Below are 21,825 nucleotides of genomic sequence, written 5' to 3'. Positions count from 1 at the left end.
AACCCAGCTACAAAATATTATTGGTGCGCCAAGAGTATACAAGGACAGTTTCTGTTCTCCTTGCAGCTTGCAGAACAGCAAAGAATGAGAGTCTGGGAGCACCCTGTGTGATGTGATTGAGCACTACATAAAAGGAGCCTGTTGGATCAGACCAATGGCTCATCTTGTCCAACGTTTTGTTCTCGCAGAACTTAAGCAGAAGAGTGCTCTCTCCTCCTCCTTCATGCTCCGGCACCGGGAGAGTGCAGAGAGCAGGCAGGAGCGGGGCTGGCACATGTCCTGGGGGTGTGCGGCGCCACCAGCAGGGGCGTGGCGCTCGTCCTGGGGGCGTGGCACACCACCTGCGGGGCGCGGCACCCACCGGGATCGCACTGTCGGGGGCGGCGCACTCCCCACACACTCCTCTTCCTCTGCCAGTGCTCCTATTGTGATGTCCGGCAAGTAGCATTCAGGAGTATTGCTGCCTCCAACCATGGAGGCACAGCCTAGCTATCACAACTAGTAGCCTTCAATAGCCCTCTCCTCCATGAATTTGTCTAATCCTCTTTTAAAGCCATCCAAGTTGGTGGCCATCATTGCCTCCTGGAAGAGTGAGTTCCATAGGATCTCCCTGAAGCAGAAACGCCTCCTCTGAAGGATGATCTCTGAAACTGAAACAACAAATTAAGCAACACCTTTGCATTTCTTGTGCTATAAATGGGCTGTCTGGAATAACCAGGAGTAAAACATAATATAAAATACATCTATTTTTTTGGCAGAAAAATGTTCAGAGCAAAGTAAGCTAGTAATTCTTTATGAATTAGTCATCATTGTTTCCTTGCTCTAAGCTGGAGCAAGGGGTGGGCTGAACATTCTCTTCCCTCTCACCTCTTGCCTGATGGGACGCCCCTGTGAACATTTCCACCTACAAAAAGCCAGCCTGGAATCTTCCATCTCTGGCTGGGGAGTTCCTTTTTTTTCATGGAATCCGATTAAAAAGGCAACTGTTCATTCTTCTTTTTCCATACATTTAATGTCAGGAGCAGTATTCTTCAGCCTGGGTAAAACAAGAATGTTTTCCAATTCCTCTTGAAAGTTAATAATAATAGTCAGGTGCACCTTACTAAAGAGGACATCCTGCAACTGAGGCACCACCACTGAAAAGGCCCTGTCATGGGTCAGCATCAACCAGGAAGCCTCTGGTGGTAGCCCCACCACCAAGGTCTCCATTGCCTGACACCAGCTGATTGACAGGAGAGTGGCTCCACCCCATGTGTTAAAGTGGCCCATGATGCAGAAGTGGCAGGAAAGGAAGGGCATCACTGCAACTTGGCTTCCGGGAAGTGAAGTCACTGTACTGACCTTCTGGCCAGATCCCTTTCCCAACCTCTGCTCTTGCCCCACCCACTTTCACCTGTGGCCCCTCCCACCACTGGGATGTGATCCCTGGAAGGTTCCCCTCAGGGAAATATGACCCTTGGCCTGCAAAAAAAGATCTCCGCTGCTGATTTTATATACACATTCACAGAGCAATGTGGGGTTGCATCCTAGGGAAGCTGCCCTGACACCACTGTGTCTCATTGCATCTTGGCTCTAGGAGCCCAAGAGGAGAAGCTCAATGGTAAAATTCCCATGATCACATAAATGACTCAGTCTGGGAATAAACTGATTGCAATGCAATCAGCCTGAAGACAATAATGCTTGTTAAGTCATCAACAAGCAGAGTCAAGCTCAAAGGCCACAATCTTCCCCTAAAAAGCCCGACTCAGAGGGTGAAATGTTATTAGTTGCAAAATATGGAGCCCATTCTTGTTAACCACTGGAGTTGGCAAATGTCCAGGGAAAAATTACAAGGGCTTTTAAAGACTGGGGATTTCAGTCATCTGTTGAAGCTCTGGAGGAGAGAGATTCAGGGAAATGTCTGATGCACATTTCCCAGACCTTTCCATATTGGGGTTTTCCAACCACTTTTTTCAATAGCAAGAGGCATTTGCTCCTGTTTTGTCTCTAGCACAAGGGTGGGGAACCTTTTTCAACCTGAGGCCCACATTCTCTTTGTACAGGTATTGCTACAATGAGGCTGCATGGTTGGCAGAGCTGGAGCAAACTGTGGGCAGGGCCTGAGGGAAATGTGGGTGGAGGAAAAAGGGGTGCAAATCCAGGGGTCTTTAGACCCACACACTTCTCCATTCAGGCAAGCAAGAGGCATTATCACAGTGCAAGGACACATTCCTGCCATGCAAAATTATTGGAGGTGCAGAGCAGAGCCATTAAGGGTTGTGACCTCGAGAGAGGGGGTGTAACCTGGAAAGGGACCTGATCTAGGGCAGGGCGATTAGCGCTCAGTTTGGTAGCTTGACCAATCCCCAAAAGATATATTTTTTTCTAGGCCCCTGCCAACTTTGGTGGAGGAGTAAAAAAGGCAACAGAAATTGAAGTGAACACAGCTGAATCCAAAGCCTTGATGGAGATGAAAATTGCTATGTCCCCAACCATCAGATTGATTGGTTTAGAGAAAAGGCAAGTAAAAGGGGACACGATAGAAGTGGAGAAAGAAAAGCTTTTCTCCCTCTGTTCCAACATTAAAGCTCATGGACATCCACTGAAGTGATGTTGAAACAGTGGCTTTTTGACCAATATACCAGCATGCCATGCTAAATGTCATTCATACCAGTGGGCATGATGTGATACAAAACAGATGTCATTGGGCAATGTCACAGCTTCCTGTCCCTTTCTGCACATTCTTACATCTGTTCTTCCATGATTCCCCCAGGGAAACAGCAGGAAAGAACTATATGCCAGTCTACAACTCAAAATCACATCACTTTACTGCCATAATTTTCTGGGTTAAAGGAGCTGTAAATGGGTCTTTTTCCGAAAAAAGAAAATGAGTGCTAAACATGTGCTATATTCCATTAGATTTGCAGAAGTGGCTTTTACATGGTGTGAAAGCTCAGATATAGTGAGGAAACTGATAGGGAAACATTGGGAGAAAGGAAGAAGAAAAAGAAGAAGAAGAAGAAGAAGAAGAAGAAGAAGAGTAGTAGTAGTAGTATTTTGGATTTGATATCCCGCTTGAGTCTCAAAGCTGCTAACATTCTCCTTCCCCATAACAAACACTCCGTGAGGTGAAAACAAAATAAAAAAATAAAAAAAATTCCTTCCAGTAGCACCTTGGTATGAGCTTTCGTGTGCATGCACACGAAAGCTCATACCAAGAACTAACTTAGTTGGTCTTTAAGGTGCTACTGGAAGGAATTTTTTTATTTTTTTATTTTGTTTTGACTATAGCAGACCAACACGGCTACCTATCTGTATCTGTGAGGTGAGTGAGGCTGAGAGACTTCAGAGAAGTGTGACTGGCCCAAGGTCACCCAGCAGCTGCACGTGGAGGCGTGGGGAATCTAACCCAGTTCACCAGATTACGAGACTACCGCTCTTAACCACTACACCACACCAGCTCCTGTGCCCTGTGAATGCAGCCATTGAGTGAGTCAGGAAAGTGGAGTGATCACACTGCCCTCTCCATGCTTGTTTTCATTGCCTTCCACACACTGGAAGTCTGCTGTCTAAAAAGGGGGGACTCTTGTGTCCATGGAGGTTCCCTGTACCAAGGTTCCAAGACATGCAGGGAGCCTCCACTGATACAAAAGGCTCCCCACCATATGTAGCTTCCAACTCATGGAAGACAATGAAAACAGTCAGGGGAGGCTGAAGCTAGTACACTCGTCCCCTCTGCCACCCTCAGGTCACCAGTTACATGTTTATAATGCCTCCAGTGTGTAGCACAGCAACCCATAATGGAAGGAGATGTTCAGTAGCAAACACAGGATTCCCAAACTCATATTTACGGCCAGCATGCAGGTGGACATATGGCAGCATATGAAGATATATGACAATATTCTTGTGCTGAGTCAGACTATTGATCCATCAATTGCCTACTGTGAATGGCAGGATCACTCCAGGGGCTCTGACAGAGGTCTTTCCCACTATGTGCTGCATTACCTTTTAACCCAGGGATGAGGAAACCCTCAGCACTCTCCGCCAGACCACACTCCATCTCCAGCCATGCCTTCACTGACTGTGCTTTGCACTTTTTCTGAGTGTATTTGCATGGCTGAAATGTGTCCTTGAACTCTTGTCCAGATGGGCAAGAGAGCATTGTGGAACTGTGTGTAAAACTGGCCTATGGTACAGAGGTAAAATTTACATTAATTACTCCACCCACTTTTGCCTCTAGCCCCACCCACCAGTACCAAACATGACTTTCAGGCTGTAAAATGTTCTGCAACCAATTTAGCCTCACCCTTGCTTCCTCAAGCTTCCTACCTTGTTCTTCACCTTTCCAACATATTTTCTCTGGCTCCCCTGTTCCTGGTTGCTCTTCGACCCTTGGCCAGGAAACATGCAAGATAAAGTCAGTTCAAATCAGAATCTCAAACACTCACTTTTCAAGTGCACTGTACAATCTTCCAGATTAAAAAAACAACAGAGTCAGCTGTTATGATTCCCAATTTTCCCTGGAGATTATAGTGCTGAACGGACAGCTCAGCTGTGCATTCAGTTTGGCATCTTCAACTTTTGGACAAACACTCAATGGTGGGATTGAGCTGAATATCCTTTTGTGATCTTTTTCAGCACAAACAAACAAAAATGAATAGGTGTCTATTCACATCCTTGATTGGCTGCTATTCTTGTGGGTATTTATTTATTTTTATTTCCTTTTTCCATCCCAGTAACAATGATGTTCCACAGGAGGCAGTGATGGCCACCGACTGGGATGGCTTTAAAAGAGGATTCAGCAAATTCATGGAGAACAAGGCTCTCAACGGCTACCAGCCATGATGACTATCCTCTGCCTCCATGGCCAGAGGCAGTAATGCTTCTGAATACCACTTGCTGGAAATCACAGGAAGCGAGAGTGCTCTTGTGCTCAGGTCCCGCTTTTCAACTTTCACCAGGCATCTGGTTGGCTACTTTGAGACTAGATGGGCATTGTTCTGATCCAGCAAGCTCTTCTTATATTTTCTTGAGAATATTAAAGAGGGAGGAATGCACCCACCCTAGCTATGCTTACAAATATCTATTGCAATTGGCTTTCAATTGCATTTTTCAGTTCTCTTCAATCAATGTTCCTGGATTTTCCTTTAATTGTTATTATTATTATTACAAGTGTGTGGTTTGTTTGTTTTTTGTCATCATCAGAGGAGAGAAAATTAATTTCATTGCACATATTGATTTCTAAGAAAGGCTCCAAGATGCTGTCTTCTGAGCCTTCAAAACTATCATTTAAACTTGCGCCAGACCACCATGAGTGGAGTGCTATTGAACGGAAGGAACTTTTCCTCCCTTACATCCTGCCAGTTGGAACAAATAAAATATTCACAGGACTTGGTGGAAATGTACAGTATTTTTAACCTTCATCGTATTAATCAGAGTGAAAACAGTAGACATTTCTGTATGTTGTAGAAGTCTGTTCTATCAGCTAGAAGAGGTTAGTTCAGGGAGTGCTGAACTTCTAGAGTTGAGTCCACAGGTCCATGGCCAAGGCTTGATGACTGCAGTGGCAAGTGAGGGCTTGCATGTTTAAGACACTCATCATTGATTTTTGCAAGGGTGTGAAGGAAAGAATGTGCCTCTCCCCTTTATCACCCCGTCCATGTCCTAAATCCTTAATCCAGCACTCTTTTCTTGCAGAGGCCAACCAGATGCTCATGTAAAGCCTACAAACAGAATTTGAGCACAACTGCACTCTTCCCTCCTGTGGTTGCCAGCTACTGGTATTCAGAGACATACTGCCTTCAACAGTGGAGGGATGGCTATTGGGGCAAGTAGCCACTGATAGCCTTAGCTTAATTTAAAACCATCCAAATTGGTGGCCATCACTACCTCCTCTGAGAGCAAATTTCTGAATCTTCCAATGTTCGCCTTCGTTGGATGACCTCCAAGTTCTAATATTATGAGATAGGCTATGATACAGATGTTGGCCTTCCCTGCTTTTCTCCATCTCTCACTTCTGTCATTGTTGGAGATCCTTTCTGGCTCCTACTTATACCTTTAGACTTGTTGAAATATAGGCAATTCAGGTTTGAAACAAAGGGGAAAAGGCCATCAGTCCAATTAAATTTTAGGTACAAAATGTACCATAGATGGGAACTTCCGGTTTAGCGTCTCCGGCAATGGCGGAGCTCCTCCGATTGGGAGGAACCGGCTCCATGAAAAACAGGGTCTGACCGCCACGGCGACGGCGGAGACCCTTAGAAATCACAGATGGGAGAAGTCTGTAAACCTGGGATTTGGCTGACACCTTTCAGCACCCACCTACTCGCGGGGAGACCCGGTGTCGGGAATCCGGAGCGACGTGGGGTGAGAGGCACGGTGCTTTGAATCAACCGCTTATTTCACGGAGCAAAGCCGCATTGCCGCTGTCAGAGAGCGCTGACTTTTTTCCTGTGGACAATTGGATTCTAAACAACAACCCGTGAGTAGAACGGGAAATTGAGCTTTTAAATAATTTAATTTGGCACCGAACGGGGAAGGTCTAAACAGGAAGTCCACCTTCCCTTTCTGTAAATAGACTGAAGCAAAGTAGTTACTAACTAAGGTTTTGGAAAGTCTCGCGTAAAGGATTAAAACTCCACTGATTGAAACCATCAATTCTGACCAAGTGAACTTGCAGGAGAAGGTGGAAAATTAAAGATTAAAGCATCACGTCTCTGAACCTGGGAACGGTTTGCAAAAAGTTCATCGATGGTAAACAGGACAAATTTGACAGCTAGCTTTAACTTGACAGCTAGCTTTAATTTGACAGTTGGCACTAAAAGAAAGACATTGTTTCTATTGTCTGCTTCTGCACTTAAAAAGAAGAAAAAGTAACTGGGAACTGTTATTAATTTATTTTTGGAATTGTGCTGGAAAGGTTTGATACAAATTGAGACTGCTTCCCTCTAGAGGGAGTTTTGGGACATTGTTACAAGTGTGCAGCTGCGAAATTACTCTGAAGATAAGGACTGTGAGAAACTAGTTTTGACCTTGAATTTCTTAAGAATGTCAGTAAAGGAAGAAGTAGCGTCTGCTCTGAATAGGACAATTTATCTGCTGGGAAAGCTGCATAAACAGATAGATGTCATGGCTACTAATATTGATATTTTGGGAACAAAAGTGGGCATCAGCATAGAAGTCGACAAGAACCCGGCACAAGAATCTTTCTTAACTGAACAAATTGATGAATTAGAGAAGGAGAAAGTTGCTGTTGTTGCTGTTGTTGAATATAAAGCAAAATATGGGGGAGCTTTAACCCTAAAGAGGCAAATGGAGGATTACAACTTGAGGCCTTATATGACTGTAATTAGGAGAAGCCGGTTTTTGAAGATAGGTACCTGGCCTGATCTGGAAAAGGAAAAGTGGAGAGATCCCTTTATGCAGGGATCAAATGACTTTTGGAATATGAATTTGAGCCAGGAGGAGATTGGAGCTTCAGGGGCCTTTGGACTTGGAAGAATTGTGAAACAAGGTTTGGGATACTTTATGGGCCCTAGCTTTAATTATGGAAACCTGGCAGACTTGTCAAGAAGGAATATAAGCATCGTTGGGTTGGAGCTCCCCCGAGATCTGCTTTTTAGCACCAAAGTTTATCAAGAAGATCGGCAGAAGGGAAATGAAGAAGAGTTAAGAGCCTCGGACATCAGATCTCCAGGTTGATGGACGCTGGGAGGTTGATGGAACTGAGGGCAGGGACCGGGACCGGGGAGGGGAGACAGAGGAAAGAAATTGGGAATTTAAAGTGTATATAAGGAATTTTAAAAAAAAATAATTAATGAGAAATGGAAAAATTGTGGAATGAAATTTTTATGACCCTAGGGGAAAGGTCTTAAGAGATTAAGTTCAATATATTAGTTTTAATGAGAAATAAGATTAAATAAAGTAAAAATGGATGATTAATTGGTGAAAGAAGAGAATGTTAAACTACAGTATATTAAGATAAATTATTAGGATAAAAACAAGGATGAAGGATTTGCTGGAATATCTAACTGAATCAGAATACAAAGAGGGGAGGTGTGAGGAGGTCAAGGAAATAAGTTAAAGAAGGAAAGTTATGTAAAGGTTTGATTTGTTCTTTTCCTTTCTTTTTTTTCTTTTTCTCTTGATTCTATGCATTTTTTTGCTTGTTTTTTGTCTGTTTTCCATTTTTTATCTTTTTCTTTTGATGTGACTTGTTTTTATGTATTGCTTTCTTTTTTTGGTTTAATTGGGTGTTTTTTTGTTGTTACTTATGTAACCTTTAAAATTTTAATAAAAATCTTTTTTTAAAAAAAAAATGTACCATAGATGTATATAACTGAGATGGCTTTACAAATAGGGGTGTGAATGGACACCAATATTTGCCTTGTATCTTTGTGTTTTCTTTTCCTTTAAAAGTCTAGTCTGTTTCTGAATTGATCTGTGTTCTCTTGATTTCAATCTGTGTTTTGATTCCAAACCACTCGCTATAAAACAAAGGTTTGTATTTCCCGTGCAGTATAATGAGAAAGCAACTGTAACGTTTCCTCTTTTGGCCAAAGTAGATAACATTCACTGGCATAGGAGCCCTTCCAGAGTGGATTAAGCCTGTCAGATTGCAGACAAATTGGTCCATGGTTTATCTGTGGGGAAAATAAAAGGGATTTATTTTCCTTCATAATCCCTGATTATGGGAAGGAAGTGAGTAGGGGTTTGTCTCCTGCTCTTTTTTACCTGAAAACAATTCTGGGAAACCATTGGACCTTAAGATGCTGCTGAACTACAATTCCCAATGGCCAGGGGTGATGGGAGTTGTAGTTCAGTAACATCTGGAGGGCCAAAGGTTTCCAATACGTGCTCTAAATGTTAGAAGACCATGGCCAAGGCCATTCTAGATTCTGCTCCAGAATGGAAATGCAATCCAGAGTTTTGGCTGCCCAGAATCAATTTGTTCTAGAAGTCTTAACACTGCTGCTACCTAACAGTTTTATCCATCCTGATCCACTGAGTTGGAAATGTGTTTTGATGTGCATGCCATGCTACAGAGCATCTTGCCCTTGGGTTGTGGTCTAGTTGATTCTCACAGCCTTATCTGCCTCCTTGAAAATCCTTATCCACTTCAAGCATGGCCAGTTTCATGAGCAGCATTGTGAAATCTCTTCCAGTTTGATATCAGCAAACCCCAAAGTGACCATTACTCAATTTGATTCACAAAATAACACTTAACTTTATGTCCAGAAAAACATGTGTATACTCTCCCCACACACCCATCCTCTCCACACAATAACAACATTCAGAAGAACAAAAAGAGAACTTTCTGCAGATGTTGATGAGAAGAGCTTGGAGCCAACAAGGCTAAGCCAGTTGCGCAAATGTCGTAAATCCAGCAAGAAATGAGGCATAAAACGCACCATTTAGAAAACATCAGTGAAACTACAACCAACCTGAATTTATGGGTGCTTCCTTCTGCAAACATTTAAGAGCAGGAATCTTAAATGAAATGCTTGCTGAGCTGAATATTGTCGGCAGTAAACCACTTGCTTCAGGTGCAGAGAACATCATGGGCCAAAATGTGTGTGTATGTGTGTAAAAGCAGGATTCGTCAAAACCACCACACGAAACAGAGATGCAAGAGAAAAGACACCCTAGAAAATAAACAAAGTGAGTTCCTAATGTAACCTCTGGCTGACTTGCATAAGTTAGAACGCTGTACTTTTAGTGCTTTATTGCTGTATTAAGCTTCTTGGCCCCGATCCAACTGTGTGTACATACACAGTGGTCAGAGCCATGCATTAATCACTCTGTCAAATAAACATCATGCTGATCAGATGGACTGATCATTCATACATGTGGAAGATCAGGGTTCTAGATTGCATGGGGAGCCCAACCTCGCCCCCGACGCAGAAGTGTAGTTTTTATAACACTAAGTGCCAGGGAAATTCACATGAAATTAGGGGTGAGGCTAAGTGCATGCTCCTTGCAGGCCAGTTCTACCTATGCGTAGAAGAGCACATGAATATGGGTTTAGAGTTTAAAAATTCTCCACCTAGGAATTTGTTTTGAATACCAGGGGGGAAACTGAAGCTGTGTGCATATTACCATTTACTCCAGTTCCAGCACACTCCCACCACCAGTGTTTGAAGCCAAGTACACAGGACGTTAGCCTCCATCAATATGTATCCTGTAGTCTCTTGGGAAATAAGAATAAGAGAAGAACCATGTAATCCAGCATTCAGTTCTCACAGTGGCCAACCAGATGCCTGTGGGAAGCAGGCAAGCAGGACATGAGCACAAGAGGGAGCTGTTCCTGGAGGAAGAACTGTGAGGGGAGAGACTTCATCAGGTAAGGTCTCCTTCCACCTGCCTTGCCCCACCCTCTGACCCTAGGAGTCCTCATAAGGGAGCTGTTCCTGGAGGAAGAACTGTGAGGGGAGAGACTCCATTAGGCAAGGCCTCCTTCCACCTGCCTTGCCCCACCCTCCGACCCTAGGAGTCCTCATAAGGGAGCTGCTCCTGGAGGAAGAACTGTGAGGGGAGAGACTCCATCAGGCAAGGCCTCCTTCCACCTGCCTTGCCCCACCCTCTGACCCTAGGAGTCCTCATAAGGGAGCTGTTCCTGGAGGAAGAACTGTGAGGGGAGAGACTCCATTAGGCAAGGCCTCCTTCCACCTGCCTTGCCCCACCCTCCGACCCTAGGAGTCCTCATAAGGGAGCTGTTCCTGGAGGAAGAACTGTGAGGGGAGAGACTCCATCAGGCAAAGCCTCCTTCCACCTGCCTTGCTCTACCCTCTGCTTCTCAGTGCGTATTGTATTGTTTTATGTACTGTGGCTTGCCATTATTTTATTGATTATAGTTTAGATATTGTTTATTGTAACTGTTGAGTGGATTTCTGTTTAATGTTTATATGCTGATATTATTATTTTATACTATTCTAATGATTGTTAACTGTTTTTTTTATGTAGGCTGCCTATTTTAAAGTTATTTTTATTATCACATTTTTGTATTGTATTAGATTGTTATAAGATGTACCATTTTTTTATTTCTTCAGCTTGTAAACCACCTTGAGTATTGTAAGATAGAAAGACGGTATACAAATTAAAAATGATGATGAAAAAATGATGATGAGCACTCTGTCCACCTGCAATTCCCCGCAATTGGTATGATGCTCCTGACAGTGGAGGGAGAACGTAGCCATTGTGACTAGTAGCTATTGATCTCCATGAATTTGTCCAATCCTCTTTCAAAGCCATCCAAGTTGGTGGCCATCACTGCCTCCTGTGGGACTGAATGTCATAATATAATTATGCACTGCATGGAGAAGCACTTTCTTTTATCCGTCCCGGATCTTCTAAGTTGCAACTTCATTGGTTCAAAATGAAGGGAGGAAAAGTTTTTTCTATCCACTTTTTCCATGCTGTGCATAATTTTGTAAGCTTCTGTCTTACTCACCTTTGCTGCAACCTTTCTCTATTGGGGAGTTTCCCCATCCCTTGATCATTGTGGTTGCATGCAGGGGCTTCATGCATTTCCCCTCAAACCAGCTTCCATCAGCTTTGAAAAAGTCAGCCATGGTTAAGCGGAAGTGGGTGCATTTCAGACCTCTGTTCAGGGGAGACTTTAGCATATGTGTCGCTGGGGTGCAAAGATCCACCCAGCGCCCCCAAGTCTGACAAGTGCCGCCACTGTGAATGACAAGCGCCACTGCTGGCATGGCACGTCTTTGGTAAATGAGCTCACAAAGTCAGAAGTCCTTTAGTGAAACAGTAGGTATACATTTCAGTAATACCTAGGTATATATGTATTTTGTTTTTCTAGCTTGATCAATATTATTTATTATTTCAAAACAGGTAGATAGATAAAGAGCTCAGGCGGCTTCAGCAGCAGGCACCTGGCACCCCCTAGAATTCAGCGCCTGGGTGCCCTGCATCCCTTGCATCCCCAGGTAAAGATGGCGCTGCCTCTGTTGCATGTGCATAGATGACAGTGTGTGCACAGGTAAAGGTAAAGGGACCCCTGACCATTAGGTCCAGTCGTGGCCGACTCTGGGGTTGCAGCACTCACCTCGCTTTATTGGCCGAGGGAGCTGGCATACAGCTTCCGGGTCATGTGGCCAGCATGACTAAGCCGCTTCTGGCGAACCAGAGCAGCACACGGAAACACAATTTACCTTCCTGCCGGAGCGATATCTATTTATCTACTTGCACTTTGACGTGCTTTCAAACTGCTAGGTTGGCAGGAGCAGGGACCGAGCAACGGGAGCTCACCCTGTTGCGGGGATTTGAACCACCAACCTTCTGATCGGCAAGTCCTAGGCTCTGTGGCTTAACCCACAACGCCACCTGCGTCCCTTGTGCACAGGTAGGTGGTGGCTTAAAGGAAGAGAAGTGTGGAGGGTTGCAGGCATGGGGCAACAAATCAGGTAGTGCACATCAGGTGAGGCCAGGGTTCAAATCCCCCACTTGTCCATGAAGCTCACCGTGTGACCATAGGCTGCTCACTGCCTCTAAGCCAAACCTACCTTGCAGGGTTGTGAGTGTTAAATAAGGGAGGGGAAAGGGTGCGATATAAATGCAAATCAATGAATTATATTTCTCATATCACCCAGAGACCTAACAGTAAACCCTGGTCTTCCTCCTGCTCACCTGTGATTTCAATCCTTTTTAATCACTAATGAGTTCAAGATACAAACCATCCAATATAGGACTTGATTCGGTGCTACAGTGTTAGCTGTCAGTGCTCAACCCAATTACCAGCAAGGCATTTTTCAAAACCAGCTGTCAGTCTTAATGAAATAAAAATTCTTACTCAGCGATATAGAAGATACCATCTGTGATTATGGTGGCTGCTCACATCTTTAAATTTTGGTATGTTTCAGTTGCCAGCTCATTACTCCTCTAGAGTTCCTCAGCACACACAGCATAGCCTAGAACAGGCCAGGCGGAAGGGGTGATTAGCAACAATTTTTATATATAAAGCGCTAAATGGTTTAGTTTGCAACAGCCCAGAATCCGCAGGGGGTGGCTCTATATAAATGCGGAGTGCTTTCCGTTCATAGCAGCCTGGAGCAAATGGAAACATAATCAGAAGCAGCTACACAGAGGGTAGCAAATAATTTAATTCATAACAGGCAGTGACGAAACCATTGCTATCAGCAACTTTTTACAATGTGCTAAGAGGCTGTACGTGACTTTAAAAAATGATTATTTGCTGGCATGTGAATACACAAACACAGCAATGCCCACTTCTCTCAGTCACATCTAATCTCAGAGAACATAGGAAGCTGCCTTAGTCCTCTGGTCAAATTATTTGTCCATCTACCCCAGTATTGTCTATCTGGATTAGCAGCCACTTTCTGATTGAGGTATTTCCCTTCCCCATGGTATCTGGTTCTTTTAACTGGAGACATCTGGGATTTAATTTGAGACCCGGGATCATCATCAGAGGTTCTACTATTTGATTCGCCTCTAAGAACAATCATATATCAGCAAGTACTAAAGACAGGACCTTTTCAATGGTGGCCCCACATTTTGGAATTCCCTTCCCTGGTGGTGTGTATAACAGCCCTTTCATTGATGGATATTAGATCATTTTAAATTCAGCTCAGCTTCTTATCGATGGCTTTATTTGGCTTCAAGCTTGAGCTGTGACTGTTTTGATTTTTAAATTGACCAATTTTGTCTTTAAAGTTTTATTTGTTTGATATATTGTATTTATTCATTGCTGTGAGTCACATTGTGAGAGTTTTACCCTAAAAGGTGGGGGGAAATAAGGCACTGTAGAAAATTAAAAAAATTAAAAGCAACCACATATTGCAAATGTAAGGTTAAAGGGTGGGAACGAGGGTCTCGGGACATTTGCATCTTGCAGGTTGTGCAACTAACAACAACCTTTTAAAAAATATAGAAAGAAATAGTATCTTCTGGAAAGAATCTCTATCTCTCCTCCCTCCCCATTTTTGACTCATTGTCAGATCATTATGCAATCTTGCCCATCTCCTTCTGCCAAATATTACTGGAAAAAGTGTCTAGCATCGAGGATGAACTTGTTTAGGAGAGTGGCAAGACTCCTGGAAAACAGAGCCATGAGCTTTGGTGCATCAAAACACAGCTTCGTTCTGCTGTGTGGTGTAATATTACATCACCGTTGTGTAACTGTTCCTTATGTACAAATACACACACACACATACAGAATACCAAAGTTAAGAAGCCACCCAGGCACTGCTGGCTCAATAAACCTCTGTTTACTTAGACATAAACAGCACACAAGGCTTGCTTAGGTGCCTAGAGAGACTGTTTCAGCTCTGATTGCTCAAAGTATGGACTGTTTGAGACCCTGAGCTTCAAGCACATATATTTAGAGGGACTGTTAAGATGATGGAGCCTCATTTCATTAAAAGCAGCCACATATGCTTTGGTCCTAAAAAGAGGAAATGCATTCCCCAAAAAGGAGGACAAAAGAGGACACTAATTTGCATAGAGGGGCTGATTTAGAATGCCTGTCATTTAAATATACAGTGGTACCTTGGGTTAAGTATACTTAATTCGTTCTGAAGGTCTGTTCTTAACCTGAAACTGTTCTTAACCTGAACCACCACTTTAGCTAATGGGGCCTCCTGCTGCTGCTGCCGTGCCGCCAGAGCACGATTTCTGTTCTCATCCTGAAGCAAAGTTCTTAACCCGAAGTACTATTTCTGGGTTAGCGGAGTCTGTAACCTGAAGCATCTGTAACCTGAAGCGTCTGTAACCTGAAGTAACCACTGTAAATTCAATAAACTCATCCTGGGGAAGCCAGTGGTATAGGTGACTTGTAAGATTACTCCATCTGCTGTCCAGATCCTACTTGTTAATAATAATAGACTCTATGTAAATACACATTAGTTTAATGTCTGTAATATAAAAACATTAAACTAATGTGTATTTACATAGTGTCTATTGGTGTCAGCAGTCATGAAATTAAAAGACACCTGCTTCTTGGGAGAAAAGCAATGACAAACCTAGACAGCATCTTAAAAAGCAGAGACATCACCTTGCCAACAAAGGTCCATATAGTTAATGTATGGAAGTGAGAGCTGGACCATAAAGAAGGCTGATCACCGAAGAATTGAATCTTTTGAATTATGGTGCTGGAGGAGACTCTTGAGAGTCCCATGGGCTGCAAGATCAAACCCATCCATTCTGAAGGAAATTAGCCCTGAGTGCTCACTGGAAGGACAGATCGGGAAGCTGAGGCTCCAATACTTTGGCCACCTCATGAGAAGAGAAGACTCCTTGGAAAAGACCCTGATGTTCGGAAAGATTGAGGGCACAAGGAGAAGGGGACGACAAAGGACGAGATGGTTGGACAGTGTTCTGGAAGCTACCAACATGAGTTTGACCAAACTGCTGGAGGCAGTGGAAGACAGGAGTGCCTGGTGTGCTCTGGTCCATGAGGTCACGAAGAGTTGGACACGACGAAACAACAACAATATAAAAACAACAACACAGAAGCCACATTGGCTCCAGAGACAGCAGCAGAAATACTCACAGCAGCCCAACTGCAAGGGCTGGCCTATGCATGAGGCAGGGTGAGGTGACTGCCTCAGGTGGCAGGATCCATGGGGCAGCAGATCCCAATGGTCTTTCTTCCCACCCATCCCCCTTGTTCCTGATGTAGATATTCCCTCACCCCTTCTTCACTGGCAGAGAGTATCTCTATTTTCCAGGGACATCCCTGATTTAAAGAAGCCGTCCCAGTTTCTGAGTTGATCCTGGAATGCACCACTTTTCCTTACGATGTCACTATTTTCACTGGAGAAATGGTGAAGGGTATGGAGTTATCCAACCCCTGAGCCATCTGAAGGCAATGCTGTATAGGGAAGGTTTTTTTAAAAAAAGTTTGATTTTTTGTTGTGTTTTTATATATATTGGAAGCTGTCCAGAGTAGCTCAGGCAACCCAGTAAGATGTGTGGGGCATGAATAGTAAAATTATCATTATGGAATGGGAACGTCCCTATTTTCATCGGATAAATGTTGGAGGGTATGCCAAGGGTCTTAGCACCCAGGCAGTTTTGTATAGGGATATGCAGTCTTTCAGATAGCCTTGGTCCAACCATGATTCTAGTCAAAAATCACCAGGAAAGGAAATGAAGCTGCCCTTGGATTCACAAAATGTTTAGGGGTATGTGCACCCCTGCATACCACCAGAAAAAAAGCATTGGTCAAAGCCATTTCAAATTCTTTAAAAATCTGAAAAGTACCGTATTTTTCCATGGATAAGACAAGTTTTTTTACCCCAAAAATTATGTTTAAGATTGGGGCTCGTCTTATACATGGATAGTGCATTTGGTGGACAGGTGAGTGGTTGTCACTGCAAGCAGGAGATTGCAAGTGGCGATTGGGTGGGTGTTAGGTTACCGTGGCAAGTGCTGCTTGCGATTGGCTCCCACTGTGGCAACTGGGAGGGCAATTTGTGGCTGCTGGCTGTGATAATACGTCATTTCGGGGACGTCTTATACAAGGGGGCGTGTTATACACAGAAAAACACGGTAATATAACTGAGTGTCATATGTGAACTTCATCTCAGAACCAGCTTGAGCACTTGGCATCTGGTGCAAAAGAGGGAAATACTCTCCCCCTCTTCTCCATCCCCACCCCAAAAGACACAGTGGAAGAGGCTGAAGGTCTGTCCTCTTGAACCTGCTGCCAAGAGCACCGGCTCCTTGCCACTTCAAGGTTAGGCCAGCCCTCCTTCTTTGGAGTTATTATGAGCGTGGAATATGAATTCTCTTGGCACAGAAAAGGGCTCCTTTTGGCAGACCTGTGAATGGCAGTGAGCTCGGTGTGGTCTTCAGGCATTCTTGTACAGCAGATAATAATAATTATACCATCTGTCATTTGAGATTGCTTTTACATGACAGATCTCTCCCTCTCTGGGCGTCAGTGGCTTGGCAAAAGACCTTGCTGAAGACATTCTTGTACACAACTGTGTTCCCACTGGAGCGACTCCTAATTTTAGCAGATGGACAGAATGTACCAGTTTGCAGTCCAATTCAATATTTTGGGATCTACCCTGTTCCCTGTTTTACTCAGAATTGTCCTGGCGGAATCCATTCTTCATTTTACTACACCTCTTCTTACTTGCTCACCTCCTCATCCTCCTCCTCCATTCCCTTTTCCACTTAGGAATGTAAGAAGCTGCCTTATAGTGAGGCAAGCCACAAGTCCATATGCTACAGCTTTGTATACAATGCAGCAGTTTAAGACGAGGGGCAGAGGAGGCTGGCACATTAGGGCAAAGGGGATGCACCTCCACCAGCCTCAGCCAGCCAGCCAGCCACCTTCCTACTTAGAACCAATCCAGAGGGGAGCAATGGACAAATCGACCCATTTTTTGTTCTCCCAGGTTCTCATTTTTCCCATCTTAAATTCACTTCTTCACATTTCTCCAGAAATTTGTGTGTGTAGTTAAAAAAGAAATCTTAGCATTTTAGTGTTAATTTCTCCTAATAATCACATTAATTAACTTATGTATTTTCACAAACAATTTTCCTTAATATAATGCCTTTTGTATGCTATTTTCACTAATATATGCACACTCTCCCCTAATATATACATTTTGGTATGCATTGCTTGGCTGCAAAATTTGGCAAAGCGTGAATTTCAAAAGGTGACTATGTTTTGTCTCGCATGTTATTTCACACAGTGCAAATACGAAAAGCTCACCTTTAAATGTGAACTGAGTTGAATTCCCACCACCATTCCTACCAGAGGACTGCACTGGCTGTCAGCTTCCTCCTTTTCTTTGGTCTCAAAGTTGTATTTGTTGCACTTAATATGGGGGACAACAAGAACAAAACTAAAATTAGTTTGCTCTGCCTGCCATTGACTGGCCACATTCCCACCATACATTAAAAGCACTGTGATACCACTTTAAGCAGTCATGGCTTCCCCCAAAGATTTATAGGAGCTGTAGTTTGTTGTGGGTGCTGAGAGCTGTTAGGAGACACCCCCTTCCCCTCACAGAGCTGCAATTCCCAGAGATTCCTGGGAAGAGGTATTGGTTGTAGCTCTGTGAAGCACCTGCAGCCCGTGGAGGGGAATAGGGACTTCCTAACAAATCTTAGCATCCTTAACAAACTGCAGCTCCCAGAATTCTTTGGGGACTTCATAGCGGAATTACAGTGCTTTAAATGTATGGGGAGAATGTGGCCTCTGGCTTCACCTACTGTTGGCCTCCCTGTCTTCTGCCCTATCAGTCTCAATGGGTTCCAGCCTCCCTGAGTCATTTCTGCTTGGTCCTTATTGGAGACTGCTTACTCTTGGTTAAATAAAACACACACTCACACACCCCAAACCACCAAGTCTGTTAGGACCATAGAATCATAGTTGTCAGAGATCTTGAGGACTATAAAGGTAAAAAGGTCAAAAGAAGCAGCAGCAGTTCAGCACTCGCTTGTGTAATATGCTCTTGAGGTTTGACACTTCCACTGACCTTTCGCAAAATCTCTCCTCCTGCAAAACGTCATATCGCAAAAATATGAAGCTTCATGTTGCTCCAGGGCTAATAATCCAATAAACCCAAATCTCCATCTTGCTTCCTGGTTGGCATCTGATTTTTCTGAACGGAAAGCAGAAGGGTTTAGAGAAAGCATGAAGCATGTGGGATCTCTTTTTAAATTTAAGTACCAAAAAAGAGAATTATTACTAAGCATTTCTTCGCTTTCAGAATTAATCAAATAACTTTGAAAATAAGCAGTAAGCATTTGACCAGGCTTCCTCAACCTCGGCCCTCCAGATGTTTTTGGTCTACAACTCCCATGATCCCTAGCTAGCAGGACCAGTGGTCAGGGATGATGGGAATTGTAGTCTCAAAACATCTGGAGGGCTGAGGTTGAGGAAGCCTGAATTTGACAATACTCATAATAGTAATATTGCACACTGTTTAATGTTCTTATTCTTAAAGTTGCACAAAAATCACTCTAAGTCAAGAGCATTGCAAATAAACAGCCTAGATTTTCTAGAGGATGTACACTACTGTGCAAAATAATAATAATAAAGGCTTTCCAGTTCTCTGTGAAACTATTTTCACTTTTGTCTACCTTCTCTTACTCCAAGAGGCACCCTCCAGGTGCATCATAGTAGGAGAAATTGCTTGAAAAACACTTTCCTACCTAGGCAAAAAATCATACAAAAATGAGAAGTGTATTCTAAAATGCTGGCAAATTTTGTGGTTACTTTTAAAGAAAAATTAACAAACTGATGCAGAAATGGGACAAAATCAGCTTAAGATGGGAAAATAAAAATAAGAACTCAGAGAAATTAAAAATTGTAGGTCTAGCAGATTTGTAGGTTACCTGTGGCCCACCAGATGTTGCTAGACTACCATTCCTACCTCCCTGGCCATTGGTCATGTTGGCTGGGACTGATGGGAGTTGGAGTCCAACAACATCTGGAGGGCCTGTCTTCACCTCTATCTAACTCTTATGTAACTAGGATTTTCTGCCAGAATGGCACATTCATACAACTTTGATTCCCATTCGATTATTATCGGAATGTGACTGTCTCCAATATTTTGCATAAAGAAGTCTGGCAGCAAGAATTGTAGAAGATAATTGAATAAAGTACGCTTACAAGGAAGTAATGCCTAGTGAGTTCAACTGCATGTAGACTGCAATCCTGGCCCCACTTACCTGGGTGAAAGCCCCATGGACTTCAATAGGGCTTCTGAGTAGATGTGGTTAGGATTGTGCTGTGGCTTCTTGGTAACCATGCTGAGGGATGCAAAGTAACTGTCTTAATTATACAAATACTTTTTTGTATAAGTCAATCAAAGCAAGACTGGATCTAGTTCTATTTGCACTTCTACTTGTCTTTTTATTGCATCTCTTATTTGGTTCCAGAATTGCTTTGCCTTCTTGCACACCCACCAAATGTGAAAAATGTGACTGCATTATAATTCTTATGATTATTACTATGGTTACATATCAGAACTTTGCAACCAAAAAACTGGACTTTGTGAGGTCACTGCCAGCCAAAATAGATAGCACTGGACCAATGATCTGATCCTACAGAAGGCGGCTCCATATATTCAGATGATTGCCACAGTCCCCATATCAACAGGAGTTATCAGGCAAGTTGATTCAAGTGCATATCAGTGGCTACTAACTTACCACTATGCCTATGTTTACCTCAGTATCTGTGTTCCAGATCCAATGTCAGAGTTTTTTCCCAGAAGATACCCAAGAGTACATAGTACCAGTACCTCTTTTTTGTTGTTAAAAAGTGTGGCACTTACTATAACAACTTCATTATGAGTGCCAGTACCTCTTTTTCTAGGAAAAAAAGTGCTGATCAGAAGCAATATGCTTCTGGAATTCCAGGTCCTGCTTCCAGGCTTCCCACAGACACCTGCTTGACCACCATGAGGATTGAATGCTGGATTAGAGGAGCCACTGGCTCGATCCAGTGTGCTCTTAATGTTATTCAACGTACCCAGGATCAGGATACATATTGGCTGGGGTTGGCATTCTACCTACTGGTGTGCGCTCTCCACATTGCACATTGCACACTATAAAAGGACCTGTGAGCCACACAACTCCACAACCCCCTGCGAATGCCCAAGCCACCATTCTTACAAGTGATATCATGGATGGTTTATGGGTAGTTGCCGTTGTACTAATTCCCCATTATCATCTGGGCTTGTTTTCCATGCCTATATTAAGCAGGAGGCAACATGTCCTTGGATCTTGTTTTTGTTGCTTGGGTTGTTCCATCAATAAATGTTTCCAGATTATGAAATTTGGTCGCATTTCAGAACTCCCCACATGAATTTACTTCTTATTGGGGTTTATACTTTCCTTACTAGTGGTCAGCCTCAAAAGGCACATTTAAAACAAAGCCCTCTGTTGTGTGTTATGCCTCTTTCTTTTCCTTGATGCTGGGGGGTGAATTGGGCCCTCAAAAACCTTGTATCTGGCCTGTGGAACTCTTCCTAGGCCAAATACCTTACCTGCCCTGATTGCACCCTCCTTGAATGTTTTGTTCCAGCTGGTATGTTTCCTTGGAACTCTAATACTGCTTCTTACTTGTCTGGGTGGAGTTTAGAGAAGGGCGTGTGCAGAAACTAGCCTATTGTGCAAAAGAAAAATCCATACTAATTGCCTCTGGCCCTGCCCAACACTGGCCTACGGCCGCCAGAATATTGCCCAGATGGGAAAGCGGCCCTCAGGTTGAAAAGGGTTCCTTAACCTTGCTTTAAGTATCTTTATGAAATGCATTGATGGCATTCATTCGTTCCTTCATTTAGAAGTCCATTAACACAAGAAAGTCACCATCATGCAAAAAGTCAGTCTTCAGCATTATGGTAGCTATACGATTGATACCAGTGTGTTTTATCTTCTTTGGCAGTTCCTAAAATGTTAAATGAAGGGAAACATTGATGTGCTTCCTTCTTTGTTCAAGCACAACTTTGACCTGGGAGTAAATCATAATCTTCTTTTGCTTTGAGATATCCAAGAAACTGAGAAAGTGGGTGGAGAACGGAGGGGTGTCTCCTTTTCTCCTAACACTAGAACTCACAGACCTCCAGTGAAGCTGAATGTTGGAGGATTCAGCACAGATTTTTAAAAATGTACTTCTTCACTCATGGTTAATCTATGGAACTCGCTCCCACAAGAAGCAGTGATGGCCACCAACTTAGATGACTTTAAAAAAGGATTGGACATATTCAGGGAGCAGAAGGCTGTCATTGACTAGTAGCTGTGATGGCCATACTCTACCTCCATGATTGGCGGTATTAATGCTTCTGAATATCAGTTGCTGGAAAGTGCAGGAGGGGAGAGGGCTCTTGTGCTCAAATCCTGCTTCTT

The sequence above is a fragment of the Podarcis erhardii genome (assembly GCF_964252035.2).
Source record: "Podarcis erhardii genome assembly, chromosome: 7".
Taxonomy (NCBI): domain Eukaryota; kingdom Metazoa; phylum Chordata; class Lepidosauria; order Squamata; family Lacertidae; genus Podarcis; species Podarcis erhardii.
The sequence above is the reverse complement of the archived record's forward strand: the minus strand, read 5'-3'. Positions refer to the sequence as shown.